The following is an 18,273-nucleotide window of genomic DNA, read 5'->3' as shown; positions in this document are numbered from 1 at the left end:
GAACTGGGGAGCCCAGCACTGGACACAGCGCTCCAGATGTGGCCTCACCAGGGCAGGGCAGAGGGGCAGGATCACCTCCCTCGACCTGCTGGCCACGATCCTCCTAATGCCCCCCGGGATCCCACTGGCCTTCCTGGCCACCAGGGCACACCGCTGGCCCATGGGCAACTGGCCGCCCACCAGCACTCCCAGTCCCTTCCCCGCAGAGCTGCCCCCCAGCAGGTCACCCCTGGCCTGTGCTGGTGCTGGGGTTACAGGTGCAGGACCCCACACGGGCCTTTGTTGAACTCCATCAGGTCCCTCTCCACCCAGCTCTCCGGCCTGTCCAGGCCTGGCTGAAGGGCAGCGCGGCCTCCTGGGGGATCAGCCGCTCCTCCCGGTTCTGTATCACCAGCAAACTGCTGAGGGTGCCTCTGTCCCCTCATCCAGGGCACCGAGGGAAAGGTTGGGCAGGACTGGACCCAGCACTGACACCTGGGGAACACCACTGGCTTCAAGCCTACAGCCACATAGTCCTATTTGTGCAGATTTATTATTTTATTTTATATCATTATTATAGTTGAGCATTCAGTGGAGTGTGACATGAGTCGGTCTTGCCTTCTCCTCTGCCCCAGCAGGAGAAATTTATTTAGTGATCACCTGAATAGACTTGATCCAACGGGCTGAGAAATAAAGCTCTTTTCAAAGAAATTACCTGGCATAGGACCTTTTTGCAGAAACAATAACAGATTATATCTGCATATCAAGAATAAATAGAGTGAAACTCTCATCTGACTTCAGTCCTTTGAAGCTACTTTTGGTAGAATAAGACACTGTTTTCAGTCTCTTTCACTGATGTTTCACTCAAGAAGTTTACATGGCCACTGCAGCAGACACTGGAATCCATTCACATTATAGTTTAAAGCAAGTCAGAATCCAAATTCACCTCCTAATCATTATACTGAGACAAACTTACCCTAAGTTGAAGTGAATCTGATATGTACTTTGGGGAATGCTGCAGGAAACATAGGTTGGTGTTGAGACAGGCATAAATGTCAGTGATTATTTAAGTAGTTCACAGAAAGTGAAACATTTTAGAAAGGTACCTTCCCTTGGAGTGTCTTCTATCCTAAAGGTTAGACCACTCCAGAGCAGACACAGCTCCAAATTAAAGCTCTTTCTGTTTGATTGTACTGCGGGTTTAAACAAAGTTTGTCTATTTTCTTACTGCCAGTTATGAGGTGTTCTGAGACAAAGTACTCAGAATTATCCAGCTTAATTTATCCCATTTGAAGTGCAGTATTTTGAGCAGTTACTGACATTGACAGCAAGGCTCTGTGGACATTACTCTATCTGCACATGGCAGATGAGAGTTGGACCTCAGTGGATGTTCAGGCTTTTGTGCACTGGAGAAGGACGTTAACAGGATAAGTGTAGAATGCATTGCTTCTCCGCAACAGCCTAGAGAAAACAGGGCAGTCATGGAGACGTGGGGGAACCATGACCTCAGATCCCCTGAGGAAGGACCTGAACAAGCAAGTTCTCAGTACAAAGAAGTGCTCTGACCTGTTAGCAAAATGTGGACACTCTTACCATACTGGTCCCTTTCTTCCAAAGTGAAATTATTTAGCAAGTAAAGGTTGATTTTAAAATAATGTGGAACAAGCTAGATCATGTTTTTCAGAATATTTTACTATTGTTAAAAGCTATGTTACATCATATGCAATACCCTTAAAAAAACTTTCCTGAATGATCATTTTAACATACTTTTTCCCATGGACTAAGTAGTATAACCTTAAAAGGCACTATTATAGGAAGTATTATACTGGACATCCCAACATACTGTGGAGCACAGAGTGTAGACTTCTCCTTCTACAGGTTTCACTGCATGTGAGGTTCACTTTATTGAAATTACTGTAGTAATACCTCATCCTGTTTTCGGAGGAAACAGTAGAGACTCTCTTAGCTACATTTTTTCATATTTAGTGGCCAAGATACTTGCATAAAGGAGTACCAGCAATTTAACATGAGAATGTTTAATAGTCATGGGACATTTTACATTCAGTTAAAATGCTGACTTTAAATACATTTTTTAAACTTTTTAAATACTGAATACATTTCACATTAACTAGCATGACAGTCTATTAAGGATAGCCTGTGCCAGAATTAGTCTTAGTTTGTACAGCTCAAACTTTCCCACACAGGTTTGTAAATGCATTTAATTACTGAAAGGCATGATTCTGGCTATTTTTGTTCTCCCAGATTGAGTGGTTGTTTAGTGCTTTGCATCAACAGAGAATTGAGATTGCCAAAATAATCTCAAATTTCGTCTCTGTTCCCTAGAGATCAAACCTAAGAGGAAGATCTGCAATGTCACCTCCAGACTCACCCTTTCAGTAAGCATTAAATTTATTAAATTATACTTTACCATATATAATATTTTAAATTATTTCCTTTTTCTTCAGCCTGTGGCTTTATGTAATGAATGGCTTCCTAAGCAATGAATGAAAATGTACTGTTTCTGCAGCACTCACTGAAGCTGAAGGAATTAACTCCATTTGTCTGCTCATCCCTAATTAAGTAATGTACTAAAATACTACATTCCCATTAAAGAAAATGTATTATACTGTACTTATGGCAAAAGCACTTTCAACATGGTTCTATTTAATGAATGCACATTCATTGTCTTGATGAAGATCCCTGGATTTGAACCCAAAAGAATGGCTTGGCATTCATTATGTTCAGCATTCATTAGAAGAGGGAAGCAATTATGAAACTAACAAGATTGTTTGTGGGTGGAAAATTTCCATCGTGAACAGCCCCAGGCAGAAAATGGTTGTATTTATCACACAGAACAATGGTGCAAGTTCTAGGTAGCAACTGCGGCCTGGATGGTGATGCAATACATGTAGAGATTGTTTCCCCCAGAAAGAGGGTGAGGAATAAAATCACATGCAATTCAGTGTGAACCTCTGGGCAATTTTTGAAAGAGATTATATCTAAATAAGTTAACTTCAGCAAGTTGGGATACATTTTCAGAGTTTTTTCTTCCCTTTTTTTTTATTTCCATTTTACTTTCTTAGCCATTAATGTAAGTCTTACATATATTTCCAGTACCTTTTTCTCAGCCAAGCCAACAGCAATACAGTAAAAATTTCAGGAACATTTCAAACGTGTATTTGATTCATTCTTTTTTGACTTTTCACAGAGATGTAAGAAGCTCAGCTTCAACTAACTTTTAATAGGAAAGAGGAGGCTGGGGGAGTAGAATAGACAGTGAGGGGAAACGTAAAGGAGAAGGAAGGGAAGAAAAAAAGAGTAGGAAAAATACATGTATAATGTCTTTCAGAGAAATGAAGAAAGAAAAAGAGTCTGGTCTGTGAAAGGGTTCAGTATGACCTTACAACAGAAAAAGAAAATGTTTTACTCAGGTAAATGTGTTGATAACATTATTCCTCTCAGAGTTTAACAAGTGTCATGAAAGCCATGCTTTACAAGAAGGAAATAGTGTAAATTATGCATTATTAATGAAAGCGTTACTTTAAACAGAGGACCACGAATTTTACAGAATGTGGGTTCGTATGGGTTCTGATTCTATAAAAGTTTTATATACGTGCTTATCTATGGTTGTCTACATGTGTGCTCTTGTGGTTCGCTGAAATAATGGCTTTATTCAAAGTATATAAAATTTAGAACACATGTAAATCTTTGCTACATGAAAGGTTTTAAATAGGCACAAAGCAGCTGTAACTTTCAGCCTGCTTGACTAAAATGTAGCAATCCAAACCAAAACATGCAAAACAAAGCACAAGAAAACAAAGCAAAAACTTCCAGCTTCACTAGCAAAGCTATTGAGCTTTCCTTCTTATTGCTTGTTTAAAGTTAAACAATTTTGGCCAGGTTTTGCATAACATCACTGAGCTCCTCTAAAAATAATGCAGTTCAGACTATCAATGGTTGCAATTAGCCAATACTGGATGGCTAAAAATTAAGTCAAGCTGCATCTTTTTCTCATGCTGGAGGAATGCAGAGTAAAGGCCTGATAACATTACACAAGGGTACTATTTAAGTCCTTCCAAGAAAAAACTTGTTCCTGCAATGCCCATAATTGACACCTCTAATTCATTATTATGTTTTTATATGGTGACATAGAACAAAAAATATGACTATACTATCTAAAAAATCAGCTGTGATTCTTCTTATTCTTTGCCACTCCATTACTTTATGAGCACTGTATTACAAAATGGTAGAATCTGGTAGAATGTCCAAACACTAAAGAAAGAAATCATATCCCTTCCATGGTTCTAAAGACAATAATGTATTTTTGATCTAAAAGAAAAAAAAAGTTTCAAAATTTGTAACATTTTTTCAAGCACCATAAAAATTAATATGGTTTCTTCTCAGCTGTATTTTTCATCTTCACCAATTTCTTGAACAAGCTTATGTTCAGTGGAGTTTATTGAGGAGTTTATTGTGTGATATTACTTTGTTTTTGTTAAAGCTATGCGATATTTCTAAACAATCAATGATGTTTCCAAAAAAAATTCCAAAAGTACCTCAAGCAGCTTAAATGGATATATCTCTTGTTTCATCTCATGTAATTAAAACCCCCATGCTCTCAACATCGTTAGTTGATCTATTTCTGAAGGAAATAGACAACATATTTTGCACTTATTCTGATGGCCATTGTTCTGAATCCTTCAAGTGGCATTGAAAATATAAACCCTTGTAGCTGATGTTTTATTTTCTGGAAAGTGTTTGTTCCTGAAGTACTATTGTTGAATAACTGACATGTTCATACCTTAAAAAATGTGTGATGAATAACAGAATATATACAGCATTTTTCCTTTTCAGAGATGAAATATAAAATATTTAAATAAACCTGAAGAACTGTTATGATTGCTTGTAGTACAGTGCATTTGAAGTGACAGCTAATTCAGTTCTTGACAGACTAGAATGAGATGTGTAGCTGTGTGAGAAGTGTACCATGCCTTCAGATATGAAAGATAAACTGTTGATCTCAAACTTAAATTTTAATATACAAACTGCTGTGTAAATAAAATTTTGTTCAGATCTCTGGGGCTGATCCTATGCTGTAACTGCCTGTGGATATCTGGTTTTATCACCAGCAAAGGTGGAATCCCCTCCTGAATTAGGCATTTTCCCTTCAGTGGGCTTCTTACCAAAATATATTCTACAAATTACTTATTTCCCAAAATATATGGATTTATGAAGCAAATCCAGAAATACAGATAGGAACAGCTGGCTATATGTCATGTCCGATTCAGACATGGTGCAAACTGCTTTATTTCAGCATCAGACTGGGATATTTTAATTAGGTTATTAACACAATAAATATATACATGTGTTTATAAGAGAACCGTGAAATATGAGCCAAAGATATTAACATTTCCTAAAGTTCAAAACACTGAACATATTAAAACAGTATTTGCACATATCAAAGCACTAGTATTACTGAACATGTTGGTATTTTTTCAAACTGCTATTCACTTCTTTGAAAGAAAATTAATAAGGTAATGGCAAATTGCCTTTAGGTGATGGAGAAAGAGAGTAATAGACCATAGTATTATTACTTCAGGCAAATCTTTGATGCTCAAAATTGCAGGTCTCAGCAAAGAATTGTAACATGTATTGCTTTTCAGGATTTCTTGCAATATTCTTTTTTAAAACCTGGAAGAGACATTTTTACACTGATTTGATTGAAAGGAAACTTCTTTCTAATTTATCTTTAAATATAATTTGAAAATATCATTAGGCTATCTTTTCTTTTTAATTAGACAGTTCATTTTGAAAATACATTAAATACATGTTTATACCAATATCTTGCACTGGAAACTGTTTAAAGAGTGGTTCTTGTCGCTTATTGCAAAAAGATCAATTCTCAGTTAATGTTTGCTAAGTCCCATTCAATATATCATTTTTTAACTGTGTAAACCTTGTAGCTCTTTTAAAGAAGTCTGTCTTAAGAATTTTTGTGTTGTCTTTCAAAAACAGTTCTGGCAAGCAAATCCTAAAGATACTTTACAAAGTAAATATAATTTTATTAAATTTTCTAAGTAAATTCTGTCAACATGAGAAAGGAAACAGAGACCGTTTTGCCATTCCAGAAGCAAATTCACTCTTCCCAGAACTAACTGGAGTCATGACCAGGCCCATCAGCTCAGACCTCTTGACACAAACTTGTCGCTAAAGGGTCAATGACTGCTAAGGAGGAGAGATTTCTCCTCAGGGTGGCTCAGAAAATGGAATGAACCCCTAGAAATCTTTTGCTTGATCTGTTTATGAGGATGAAGCCTGAAAAGTCTGGCTACTGTAAACACCCTTGTTTCCTTGAGCAAGGGTATTTCTGCAAGGCAGAGGTGACATCTGTATGTCATGCATTAGGCTCAGAGAAGGAGAAAACTAATTATTTGAAGGGAAGAGCCAAAGATTTTGCAAACAGAAACCTGCAAACAAATGTCTGTGCACACACATTTAGTAGCGCTTACATTATTTGGCACGCTGACTGAAGTCAATTGAGATGTTTAGTCTGCAGCTGTTAAGAATGTGAGCAGGATCATGCGTGATTGAGAAACTGTTTTGACTGATATCCATTGAAGATGGAGCAAACACAAGTACACAGCAGGATTTCAGGTGTTTAAAAACTCGCTCTTGCTTCACCAGAGCAGCACCTACTATGAACAGTTACTAATTCAGGACCAATTCACTTTGTCAGCTGGTCACACACAAAACAAGACTTGTAGTACCATGTCACTGTAGTGAAGATCCATTAAATATGCATTGACTTACGCACCGAATGAAGACCTTTCCAAAACATCTCAAAGAAATTTAACTCAAGCTTACCTTAAAAAATATGATAAACCTCAACTTTTAATTTCTATGGATAGGCAGGAGCGCTAATTTATATGCAGAGAGGAACCTAAAACCTTCAAGAAAAATTGTGTACAACTAAGATGAGTGCTGTTATAATTAAAATCTTTTCCAAAAGAATTATTAGTTTACTTAAAGATACTTAAATATATCATAGGCTTTTCCCCTTGAAAATGAGGAAGTGTATGTAGAGTGGAACATAAGGAATGCTTCTGTGTCTTGCTTGCTAAGCCACAGGGAATCTAAAGAAGTTGCACGTTAAAAGAGGCACTCACCAAGCTCAAAGATGTTCTATTTCCCCAAGCTTCACTGAAAGACTATGATTTCACCCTTTAGCCTCAGAGAACTTCCTTAAATGGCTTCTCTATCGATTTTCTGGCCAGTCTGAATATTTAAAAATCATCAAACTGCACAGATTTAATTGCTATTTAAACTTCTCACCCCCCACCCCCCACCCCCCCACCCCTTAACAACTCAAAACCATTACTTACTCAACACTTGCAGAACAATTGCATTACTAGAGTGGAAAGGAAGGTGGCATGAAACCAAGGCTCTTGATTCTCAAAATTATTTAAAGATTTAATTCAGTTTTATTACAACATTTTTTGTTGTTTATCCAGACATATTCTACCTAAAACTGGTTTTAGGATACATGGGATATCACCTATGGTTTAGCTGTGTCACAGGGCAGTCAAGGCTCCTGTATGAGGTTTATAGATTCTAAGTTGGAGATAGTGTTGCAGAAAAAGAAAATAGACCTGGTTTTCACTACCAGGGATAAGAACAATTTTTTTATTTTTTTTTAAAAAGTCTTTAATATAGCAAGATAACCTGCATTTAAAAGAAAATTACAAATAAACCTTAATGGAAGCAGAATTAATACTCCAAAGTAACTTTGGACAGATTTTTAATTGCAAAAGCTTAATTTCAAAGAATAAAGACTCATTGACCTGTGGATGCATTTTACAGTCAGTTGTAACTACAGGTGGTGCTGGGATAAAGCAAGCCAGGCATTCTCTAGATGCTGTACTTTTCTTGGCTACCTTGTTTTTGGATGAATGCCATTTAGCTCCTACATGGAGCCAGCCTTCTACTGCAGCACAGCATCTGGATCCTATCAAAGCTTGTGTTTGATTACTTTTCTTTGAGGAGAAAAAAAAAAAAAAAAAAAGATATTAGGATATTCAGTGATTTAAAGAAATACTAAAAATGCAAAAAGAACACGGAAAAGTCCAGAAAACTAACACCTCTCTTCTCCTACCTACAGTTCTGCAATAGCCTTGTCTCCACAGGGCTGTGTTCCTTGTCCGGCATGAACAAATGGATGTAATCAGGCAACAGACACCTTGTGAGGAAAACAAAATGTAACCACATTGACACTGATGATGCATAAGGAACATAGATACACTCCATATGCAGGTACAATATTTCCATTTGGATGCTCGGGTCAATGCTGACTACATTGCCATGCCGAAAAACCCAAACTGAGCTCCTTTGCCTTGAGTAGGATGCCTGAACTTGATCTAAGTACTTCCCTGAGTGGCTGTACATTGAAGTGCAATGCACTAGACATTCAAGTGATAAGTTCAAAAAAATTAATTGTGGCACTCCTGATTAATTAATATTTTATGTTGCACTGTGGCTACATTTAATAGAAATACAGCTTTTCAATTCAAAAGCATGACTGCACCTTGCCTGGGCTTATCTAAGCAAGCTTTAAATCATTGTGATTGAATATGGTATGCAATGTAGTCATGGAAGAATGTATTCCAGCAAAGGCCAACTTCTAAATTTGTTTTTGACTTCTGGGCCAAGTTTTCCAGGCCACCCAGCTCTGTGCATCCACAGTTTGTTACTGACAGGGGAGAAAGCTCGTTCAAAGAAAGACATTGTCAGCCTGAACTTTCAAGGTTTATTCTGAATTTTGTCAATGGGAAAAAAAAAGAAAAAAAAAAAAAAGAAAAGATTATTTAACACATATTCTTAAAAAAGAAATAAATGAGGTGAGAAATTTTATCAGATGGTCCTTGAGCTGCAGTATCAGAACATCATAATAGGTATTTTCTATCATCTGAAAAATCTTAAACACAGTACCAATGCGAGAAGAAAGCAATTTTTCAATATTAGGAAAATGTTCAATGTACATCTGGTTGCATTCCAGCTTTAGTTTTTATCAGAGACAGGTGCTAAGTGTTAATAGTGATACCTATTACTAGAGTTACATCTGTTGGTTGACCTTTTTTTCTTTAAAGGGATTGGCTGCTTTTTTTACATAATTGCACATGGAATTCCTTTGTAGGAATTCCTCTGTGCAGTATGGCCTTTACCCATATGTTACAGATACTCAAACAGATATACCCAGATAACACAGATATGAGAGTTAAGTTTGTTGTATTCAAAATCAGTGGCAAATATAACTGGTCACAAACAAAAGGAATTCCCAGCCTCTCCTTGAATGGTGATAATCTCAGAAATATGGAAACATTTAGTAGTTTCATAATGAAAGAAATAGGCATTTTATGCTTCTGCCTTTGGTTAGAACCACCCATTTCATGTCTGTAATGTGACCCAGTAATTACCCTGAAAGTTTCCAGTTGTGATCTAAAACATTTGTGGGTAGCAAGTTTTAAAAATTAAATCTACAGCAAATGCCACACATTGGAAAGACAAGAAAAAGCTAAATTTAAACCACATTTATTCAGATGTTTCTGCTGATGTGTGGTGTGTAATGAGCCCCATAAATCTGTGCAGTGGTAGTGTTACATTAAGGAATATTGTTTCTTATATGCAGAAAGTAACATGAGCCTATATCCATAGTTCTAATCTCAGTTGGTTAATCACAGTAAACCGCATTTAAAAAGCTGGTTTTCGTTCCCACTTAGGAAGCAAACGCTGTGTCCTTATTCAGACAAAGTATCTACTCATCTCAGTGGGAATTTTTCCTGTGTCTGGAATTAAAGACACAGATCTCAGAGGAAGACCTGGATTTAGCTCCAGATCCACCACAGACTTCCTGTGTGACCTTAACCAAGTTATTTAGTCTGTCTGCAATCGGTCTTATTATCTCTGTTTTATGAACATATTCAGTTCCTTGTCTGTAAATAAGGATAAGGCCACTCTTCTTTGCCCCTTATTGTTGCAGTAATTACATTGAAAATTGTGAGGTCTATGGGTAATGGAGTCAGCGCTTAAATCTATAGAAGCACTACTTTAAGGTATGTTGATTTTATACTGCATAAGAATATGATTAAAACTGGGAAAAACAATAAGTATTTCTAAGATTGAGATCTTATCGTGTATATATGTTATCTATGCATCAGCATTGATATAAAGTTACATGACTGTATAAACACACGTGTTATTGCCTATGTTCTGATGAAAATTGAAAGGTACAGCTGACATAGTGATCTGTGAAATAAACTGAAGGAATTTCAGGGTGTCATTCAGTAGTTCCAATTTAGGTACTAAACCCATATAAACCCTAAGCTAGCCATTCTAGATTCTTTATTATCAATGAAGAGAAAGATGTGAGTCTAAAGAACAAGCAGCCTGGTGTTAATGTAGGTGTTTAAGCTAGGACAGATGAATTTCCCAGTGGTGGGGTGATTCATTTCAACTTAGATGTCTAATTTTTGTACATGTAGAGTCAGGTAAGATTAACTCACTCCTGAAGGTTTTCAATGGGGGTGTTACAGATTTGCTTTCAAAGGCCCCAGTCAGAATACTGAATACAGAATACTATGAGCATGCGCAAAGTTTAAAAAAATATTCAGATGCAATATATTTTTTTTCTATTATTTTCAGCCACAGTTGTAAACTAGGTTGACAAATGTACAAGGTCCCACAGGAATTGCACAAAGACCAAAGTCCTTTTTTTCAATTGTTACACTGCACGTTGTCTGTAGAGATATCCTGGCTCTTTAATACACCAGAAGCAGTTTCGTAAAACAATAGGTGTGTCAATGTGCTGGCTTTGCCACTGCTTTGTACATAGTTTGGCACATCTCTAATCTAGAAATCATTCTAAAGCATCTATTCAACTCTTCTGCTCTGTTGATGCATGTAATGGAAAAAGAACTGGAAGGCAAGCAAAAACATTTACTCAGCTATTTGGTACAAGGATGTCAATGACTTAAATTCTTTAATGACACTACCCAGTTTATTATTGATTGATATATGTCTGGAAAGTCTGTGACCTCTGAACATCTCTGAAGAAATAGCCCCACCTTGAGCATCTGACAGGGAGACATAGTGGAAATCTGAGCAGCTGAACAAATCTCTTCCTGAGAAGATCACATGGGTTAGCACTCATTAGGTTCCAATCACAGCAAAATTACTCCATATGTCATCTCTCACATAGTTTTTCCTATGGGAAACAGTCTATGTCAAGTTACTTATGGACATCAGAACAACAGATAACAAAGGTATGGCATTTCATTTAATCTCAGATTCTTTTTTTTTTTTTTTTTTTAAGCTTACATAACTTGGTTTAAGAAATAGGGTTATGATGAGTTACAACAGGTGATTTGCAATGTTGGCCCGAAACTCTTGCTTAGTCTTCTGAGGTATGGTATTTATGATGACATTTTCCATTATTTATTTTACTGACATGGGTGTAACATGCATTTTTTTTATATTATCATGGTGCATTTCATTGGCTTAATGAGACTTGTAGCCATTTCCAATGATCATAAAATTGACCTTACTCTACAGTGCTATGAGCAAGAAGGCAAAAAGGAGAAAGGCAATGGAAACATAAGTTTCAGTATTTCAAGTAAAAAGAGACTTTTAAATTAACTTAGAAAAACTTTTTTTTTAGGAAGTAATGATGAAGGATTTTGGAAATAGATTTACACTTAATTTCTTATCATGCTACAGTTTAGCTGTCATGCATCTTCAATTAAATAATGCAAAAGCAAAAGTACACACATTCACAGTTATGTTTATTATTACCTTCATTGATTGAGGTCATTCATATTTGGAATTTGCATAAGGGTTCAAGAGTATCTGCTAACAGAAAAATACTGAATTAACCAGAGAAAATGCCAACACACATATTTATCCACTGTTTTGTGTACTGATTAACAAGAGACAACTTGTAACCATTTTCACATGCTATTTTTAGAAACGTTCTTCCTCTGATCTACCATCTGTGTGATTTTTATTTTTTTTAAAATTTTGCTCCCTTTGGTAAATATTTCTGAGAAATAATTAGAGTGGTAAGAGCTTAAGAAACTCTGCCTGGCAAGAAAACTCATCCCCCACTCCTTCTAAGGCAGGCAAGATATCTAACTCAAGGCAAACCTAATTAATATGCAAGTGGATTTTAGCAATAAGAAGGGAAAGGGAAAGCTGCTGAATTAATTGAGACAAACAAATCTTTGTGAGAGCTGTCTCAGGAAAAGCCTGAGTCAGCATGTAATATCAGAAAGATATCATTTACATAAGAAAGTTCCATAAAGTGAAGTATATTCTAATAGTTCTCAAATTTGAAAACTTTTGGATTCCATCCATCATTTGCAGATGTAAACAAATTTGTATCAAACTTCACCAGAGATACAGACTTTTGTATGGCAAATTTGAACTTCCCATTAGGTTTTGTTTGAGATTTTTTGGGGGGTTGGTTTGTTTGTTTGTTTCTGATGTTTTCTTTTGTTTGCTTTTTATTGGTTGGTTTTTTTTTTTTCTTTATCTTTCATGGACCTGTTTTCAAGATTCCCCTGTAAACTTTCAGGAATACAGAACAGAAAACAATGTTTTAGATGTATTTATAGTTGGATTAAAAGATATTTCTCCTATGTTTCTTTTTAAGATAGGTAACTAGCACCTGAAAGAGCATTTCCAGAAAACAGCAGTGGATGTAAGAGACTATACTAGTAACAGTATATTTAAGAATATAGCCAAAAAACAGAAATTTCACAAGTTGCTCTAAGTTTGCTTCTGATCTGCAACAAGCAAGGATACAAATAAAAATAATATAATTCCTTTTAAAAAAATATATGCTAGCAGAAGTTGATGCTTAAGTGCATTTAACACCTCATTTGATTTGAGTGGGGACTCACCATGTTCAAATACGATGAAGGGACATATAAGTTGATTGGGTTCAAAGAATAACAAATAAAATATTGTAACAGCATCCTGAATGTTTGTAAAAATAGCATAAATTACTGAAATCCTTATGATGTACTTAATCAGAAGTTTTTCAGAATATGTTAAATAGGCATGTAAAAGATGCTCAAGTACAGCTGATTCTTCCTTTGAGCAGGATCAGAGTTATATGCTTTCTTAGAGGTCTTACTATATCCCTTTGTTTTCTCTCTTTACATGTTTTATACTAAACCTTACCTGTCTGTGAAGCCTTAGTAGACTAACTCACATGGATTGGGTTGAACACATAAGCAGTTGTTTGCAGATGAACTAGGAAAAACTATGCGTGAAGGTATTTAAATACAGAGAGGGAGCCAGAGGTGAACAAAGATGTGATTATTCTTCTGCTTCTCCTCTATGACTCTTAAAAAGAAGGAAAACCTTCTTTTTAAAGGTCTGTGGGTTGAAACTAAACATGAATATTTTCAGCCTAAACAGTTACATTCCTAAATGTTATGAGGACCTGAAAGAAAGACCCCTTGAGATGGTCTCAGTATTCATATTTCTTGGTGCCTTCTATAATTATGATGGCTCCTTTCCTTGTCTCTTTCTTGAATTAAAAAGTTCCCTCGTGAGCCATTTGAATGATACTGAAAACCACAGCCAAGCACTTCTGGGAACTGCTGTAAACATAGGCGCTATTTTTTATTTTTTATTTTCTAGAAATGATGTAAATATTTTTTCTGTATATTGAGAAAATCTTAATTGCATAACTACATGAAATATCTGAACTGCTAAGAAGAGCTATTCCAGTAGATAATAAGGGAGTATAAATGCAGACCAATGTACAAAAGTTATATAATTACTACATTATACATAACTTGTAAAAGACTTCTTTTAGACTTCTAGGGGTGAGTCAGCTGCTTCAGGCTTGGGGGGATATTTTGTGAGTGTGCACACACACCTGGAAGAGAAAGATGAATTAGACACTGTGAAAAGTCTGTTAGCAGCTATAACCAGGATTCTGTGAAATATTATTTAGTGTCTACTGCAACATCAGGACTTAAAAAGCTTTCAAACTGAATGGACCTACTTTACCAGGACAACACTGCCTCACAAATAAAGTAATGAGGTTGAAATATAGAATCGTAGAACTATAGAAGCATAGAATGGTTTGGATTAGAAGTGACCTTTAAAAATCATCTAATCCAACCCCCCTGCCATGGGCATGGACATCTTTCACTTGATCAGGTTGCTCAAAGCCCCATCCAACCTGACCTTGAACACTTCCAGGGATGGGGCAGCCACAACTTCTCTAGGAAACCTGTTCCAGTGTCTCACCACCTTCATCATAAAAGATTTCTGTTTTATGTCCCATCTAAATCTACCCTCTTTCAGTTTAAAACCATTGTCCCTTGTCCTGTCACTACAGGCCTTGATAAAAAGTCTCTCTTCATCTTTCTTATAAGCCCCTTTTAAGTACTAAACGGCTTCAATAAGGTTTCTTCAGAGCTGCCTTCTGTTCTCCAGGATGAACAACCTCAACTCTCTTGATCTTTCTTTATGGGAGAGGTGTTCCAATACAATTGAATACCTACAATTGGATTTAACCCATGTGTCTGCTGAAGGACAGAACTGTCCTTAAACTTCTAGCCTGACTTTTACATGAGGAAAGACTTGTCTTTTGCATTTTAGAGAGGATCTGCTAACTGAGAGCTCTCTTCTAACTGAAATGTAGAGAAAAATCTGGGGAATTCTAATGGGAGTGCAACTATGAAGATGTTCTATGATGTTTGTAAATTTTCAGTTCATGCATATGATCAAATCTTAACTCATAATTTGTTGAAGGATCTACTCTTAAATCAGAAATTATAGAATGAATAAATTTAGTTCATTTATTTATACATGGACTAGGTGGAAATAGGTGTCATGAGTGGTGTGACTGTGGCTGTGGGAAACGTGTCTTTACTTCTAGCACTAACATCTGCACTTTTCTTAAAAACCCTAAATCCACTTACATAAATATGCACTTAAATGGGTTTTTTAAATGTTACTTCAACTTTTTCCTTTTTTTGTTGATGCAGCACTCATTCAAAAAAAAAGAAAAAAAATGAGTGGAGAAAATATTTTTTTTGGATACCAACTGATAAGAGTTAATGAAACTTCAAGTGGATGACAGCATGCAGACCTTACCTAATTCTATCCTACTATTTACTAATTCCCCACAGGTTCAGGCAGGTAGATGCAAGAGCCTTAGACAATGCCATTAAACATCCCACAAAAATGAGGAATAACTTGCTGAGACTAGTACTGTGAGATTTCAGAGCCTAAAGCTATTGGAACAAGCAAGTGAAACAAAAAAAGCCTCTGTAACCTGTAGTATCCAGGACATTTGAAGAATGCCAAACACTCAATGCTGAATGTTGAAGATTTGTCCTGTTTTCAGCTAGGATTGATTTAATTTTCTTTTTAGTAGCTGGGGCAGTGCTGTGTGTTGGATTTGGTGTGAGAACAATGTTGATAGCATTTTTGGTTGTTGTTGGGAATTGTTTGTACTAAGTCAAGGACTTTTTGGTTTCTCAGGCCCTGCCAGTGAGAGGGCTGGAGGGGTGTGGGACATTGGGAGGGGACACACCAGGACAGCAGACTTGAACTAACCAAAGGGATATTCCATACCATATGGCGTCATGGTGAGTATATATAAGCTGTGGGAAGAAGAAGGAAATGGAGGACATTCAACCTTACGGTGTTTGTCCTCCCCAGTCACCCTTATGCGTGACGGAGCCCTGCTGGCCTGGAAATGGCTGAACACCTGCCGGCCCATGGGAAGTAGTGAATGAATTCCTTGTTTTGCTTTGCTTGCATGCGTGGCTTTTCCTTTACCTATTAAACTGTCTATCTCGACCCACAACTTTTCTCTCTTTTCCAATCCACTCCCCCATCCCACCGTGGGGGCAGCGAGCGAGTGGCTGCGTGGGGCTTTAGTCACTGGCCTGGGTTAAACCATGAGAAGAATGTAGTGGAAATACGAAGATTTACTATTCCTTCTTCTAAGTACTTTGAAGGATTTTTCTTCTCAAATATTCTTCTAAATACCAAGGGAGACAAACCCTTCATGTAATTATAATAAATTAGCTATAGCAATTGAAGTTGTTTATTCAGGGTTTGAAATTCTTCTGACTATACATGATTTTTCAGTAGCATCTGCTATCTTAGTGTCTCTCATTAAGTATACAAGTTTGAAATGTTTTGCCATCAAATTCAGGAGGTAATTTATGCCCAAATGAGCTCTCCTTACATGTAACCTGAATGTTTGTACCCTTGTTTTGGATCCCTTGGATTTTACTTACTTCTTTTGTTTATCTGCCTTGCTGCAAAGTACATACTGCCCAGTGAGAACAAGGAAATACAACAACTTTGAGCAGAATAGACATTTCACATACTTCTGTGGTAACGATTTCTTTTTGACTGTGTGTTCCTTTGCACATTTCAAAAGCAATCCCTGGCAAGAAGAATCCTACCAAAAAATTCTCTAGAGAACTTCCAAAGTGAAAGCACAAGACATCTTTGTCCGTTCACTCAGAGCCAAGGTGGCCTTACAAGGGCCCAGGAGAGAAGCTGTCAGGTCATGGACTGTTATTAGAGTGGGATGTACTTTTGGCCAAGGCAGTGTGGTACACACTGGACTTAGAGTTTTCTGACCCTGTGACAGAAGCATGCCTTCGTCAGTACTCTATACAATCACCTTGCACTTAGCTGAGGAGAAAAAGGAGGAAAAAAGTCAGGTAACTTGTAAGTACTGTCAACAGGCAGCTGTAAACCTGGGTAGGCTAAAAGCCACTGCTATTTCAAACATTATTCTATAACAGAATATTTGGGTTATATTTGCAGAGAAAGCCTGAAGCTTGACCTCAATTTGCGTGCACACTTGTACTGACAAAATGAATAATTGATACAAGTATGAGTGCATACATGTTTGATTAACTAAAATCAAGATGTGGGAATAAAGGTACAAAGCCAAATGTTTTAGATATAGTAACAGAGGTGTTGAAAAGAAATAGGACATCTGAAAGTACTATTTTCTTTCCAAATTCAAGAGTCAGAAAACTAATACAGTGAAGAAGATACTTTTCTACTGATGACAGCATCCAGTTTTTCCCAAAATGGAAAGAATTTAATTACACCATTTTTAAAATAGGACTGGAAATGGTGAGCAGTATTACATCAAGAGTCATGGTATTATACAACATACTTGTTCTTACAGCATGAGGTTGTGTCTGCTGCTCATGGCTGGGTTGTATAACAGCATACAAATCTTGGCCATCTTAGCTCAGGTTATGATGTGCAGGTTCCTGTGTTGAATAACAAGAAGCTGAAATTAATCTAATTTTTTTCAAGGTTTTAATCTCTTAAGTTGCTAGTAGTGTGTACATAAATTGTTATTTAAGTTCATGGCTGCACTGGTGTATTACTTCTACTTGCAAGCCAAAATTTAGAGAAACTAGATTTAGGACAACCTCCATATGAAACTTAGTATTTGCCTATCTTTGCAGATTTCAGAAATATTAATTAAAATGTGATAGCCCATATGTGGTTTACTTTTCATCTTTTAAAATATGTCTATTTTCACAATTGACAACAATAAACAGGTTTATCTTTATTATTTCTTTTGTTTTTCCAATTTCTTTGGTATATTTTTCACAGGTCTTCTGGCTAGCAGTTTGAATGTATTAATGCCATTGAATAAAAATATCTTAAAGACTTGGAAAATTTTTTATTTGACTCCTTTCAATACAGATGCTTAAAAGAACATACAGTTAGGCTGCAGTACTTAAGCCTGAGGCTTTTGATATAAGTAGCTGAGTTCGGGTGTATTATGTCTATAGAACAACTTGTTAAAAGAAGGAGCAGAGGTTGCTTTGAGCATGTACAGAAATGGCAGGGGGTGGGGCAGAGGGGGGAATGACCCACCAAACAACAAAAAAGTGAGAACAATACTTTAGTGAAACATCAGGCTGAACTTTAAAGGTGAGATGGAGAAACCTGAATTCATTGTAGAGGGAGAGATGAAGCTAGTCAAGTATTCTGAGGACTGTTAGATGTTATTAATCTTCTTCTTTCCATAATGAAGCAGAATGAAAAAAAAAAAAACAAACCCAAACCAAAAAAACAACAAAACGCCACCAAACCCAAAAAACAAAACCAACAACAACAAAAAAAAACCAACCTCAGAAAGTGGAAAAAGTTTTAATAACTCTCTCAGACTGGATAAATATAGCTGATGGCAAAGAAATAGCAAACTTCCTGGCTCTAAAT

The sequence above is a fragment of the Falco naumanni genome, chromosome 5 (assembly GCF_017639655.2).
Source record: "Falco naumanni isolate bFalNau1 chromosome 5, bFalNau1.pat, whole genome shotgun sequence".
Lineage (NCBI taxonomy): Eukaryota > Metazoa > Chordata > Aves > Falconiformes > Falconidae > Falco > Falco naumanni.
The sequence above is the reverse complement of the archived record's forward strand: the minus strand, read 5'-3'. Positions refer to the sequence as shown.